Source organism: Marmota flaviventris, chromosome X (assembly GCF_047511675.1).
Source record: "Marmota flaviventris isolate mMarFla1 chromosome X, mMarFla1.hap1, whole genome shotgun sequence".
Classification (NCBI taxonomy): domain Eukaryota; kingdom Metazoa; phylum Chordata; class Mammalia; order Rodentia; family Sciuridae; genus Marmota; species Marmota flaviventris.
In genome coordinates, this window is record NC_092518.1 from 104,050,067 (window position 1) to 104,052,300 (window position 2,234).

At 37.5% G+C, this 2,234-nt stretch overlaps 2 non-coding genes across 2 annotated transcripts; both read right to left on the reverse strand.

Annotated features, from left to right (window-relative positions):
* Positions 1-755: 755 nt before the first annotated feature.
* Positions 756-828, reverse strand: Trnaa-ggc (transfer RNA alanine (anticodon GGC)). The gene has a single exon. It is a non-coding gene; the product is annotated as a tRNA-Ala (tRNA).
* A 165-nt stretch (positions 829-993) lies between these two features.
* Positions 994-1,100, reverse strand: LOC114092318 (U6 spliceosomal RNA). Its single transcript, XR_003582682.1, has one exon. It is a non-coding gene; the product is annotated as a U6 spliceosomal RNA (small nuclear RNA).
* Between the last annotated feature and the right edge of the window lie 1,134 nt (positions 1,101-2,234).

Consider the following 2,234-nt stretch of genomic DNA (forward strand, 5'->3'; position numbering starts at 1 on the left):
ATTCAGTCCCCAGTACTTCTTCTTTCTCTCCCTTCCTCCATTTCCCTGTTCCCTTCCCTCTGTTCTACTGATCTTTTTTTTTTTAAATAGTTGTAGATGGATACAATACCTTTATTTTTATTTATTTATTTTTATATGGTGCTGAGGATCAAACTTAGTGCCTCACACATGCCAGGCGAGTGCTCTACCACTGAGCCACACCTTAGCCCTCTATTCTACTGATTTTTTGCTATTTGCTTTTTTTTTAAAGTGTGTTGTGGATATACATTATGATGAGATTCATTGTGGTATAGTCATATGTTTACATAGGAAGTTAGGTCAGATTCATTCTATTGTTCTTCCCTTATACCATGCCTTGTTTTTCCTCCTCAATCCCCTTTATCCTATTCACTGATCTTTCTTCTATTTTGATGGAATCTACCCCTTTACCCTTTCTCCCTTTCTTCTACCTCTCTTTTTTAAAAAATAGTTTTTAGTTGTCGATGGACCTTTATTTTATTTATTCATATGTGGTGCTGAGAACCAAACCTAGTGCCTCACACATGCTAGGCAAGCTCATTTCCACTGAGCTACAACCCCAGTCCATCTTCTCCCTCTCTTTTTTTTTTTTTGTAGACTTTTTAAAATTGTTGATACATCTTTATTTGATGTATTTGTTTTTATATGCGGTGCTGAGGATTGAAGCAGTGCCTCACACATGCCAGGCAAGTGTGCTACCACTTAGCCACAGCCCCAGCACCCCCCCCCCCCCCTTTTTGTGGTACTGGGGATTGAACCCAGGGCCTTGTGCATGCCAGGCAAGCACTCTACCAACTGAGCTATGTCCCAGCCTCCCTCTCTTTATTTTGGACTAGCTTCTGTATATAAGATGAAACATTCAATCTTTGATTTTGGGGTCTGGCTTATTTCACTTAGCATGATAGTCTCTATTTCCATTCATTTAATAGCAAATTTCTCAATTTCATTCTTCTTTTTGGTTGAGTAATACTCCTTAAAAATATGAAATGCTTCACTAATTCACATATTATTCTTGTGCAGGGCCCATGCTAATCTTCTCTGTATTGTTCCTATGTTAGTATATATGCTGCCAAAGTGAGCACATAAACTTTTTAAAATGAAAAAGTATTTCTGTCTGTATCTACAATATCACTATATGGGTGCTTGGGTGTACATGGGGCTGCCCAGGAGGAAATGGTGTGTGTGTATGTGTTTGGATGTGTGTTTAGGTACACAGTTATGTGTGCATATGTTTGGTGTATATAATTTCAGTAGGTCTTTTTACTTTTCTCGATATATGAACAAACAATAGAGTAGAGACAGGGGATGAAGGAGAAAGAACAAGGGGAGGGAAAGTATAAGAACTGGGGAGTGAAGTTGACCATATTATGATATGTATGAATACAACACAATGCATTCATTTTTTGGAGGGTACTTGGGATCAAACCCAGGGGCACTTTTAACACTGACGTAATACCCCTAGCCCTTTTATTTTTATTTTGCTACTGGGTCTCCCTAAATTACTGAGGCTGGCTTTGAACTTATAATCCTCCTGCCTCAGCCTCCCAAGTTGCTAGGATTACAGGTGTGTGCTACCACACCTGGCCATTTCATGTTTATTTATAACTATAATGTGCCAATTAAAAATAAATAGGAAGGGCTGAGCATGTAAATCAGTTGTACAGCCCTTGCCTGGTGTGTGTGAGGCACTGGATTTGATCTTCAGCACTGCATAAAAATAAATAAATAAAATCAAGGTATTTTGTCTATCTACAGCTAAAAAATTTTAAAAAAATAGGAAGACCAATAGAGCAGAGGAAGGGGATTCGGGGAGTGAGGATGGGAAGGAAAGTAGAAGTACTGTGGACCGAAATGGAGCAAACTGTGATATGCATTTATGAACATAAATGAACTTCATTATGTATAACTATAATGTACTAATAAAAACATTTTAAAAAGGCACATTAAAATGTTAACTGGTTATCTCTTGGTTTGACTTAGTGGATGTTTTTGACTTAGTGGATGTTTTGAACTTTTTTCTATAATTGTGATGAATTTTCTAATTTTTCTATAATGAATATTTATTACTAAAGGGAATCAGTACAAATCAAAATTATAAGATAATCAAATTTATTTTCTGTGAAGGAGACAGAGGAGAAGAGTGGAGAAGGCACACCAGTGCATAAAAGCTAGGACCAGGAGAAACAGACCGCTCGGGCACCTTCCAAGGTTCAACA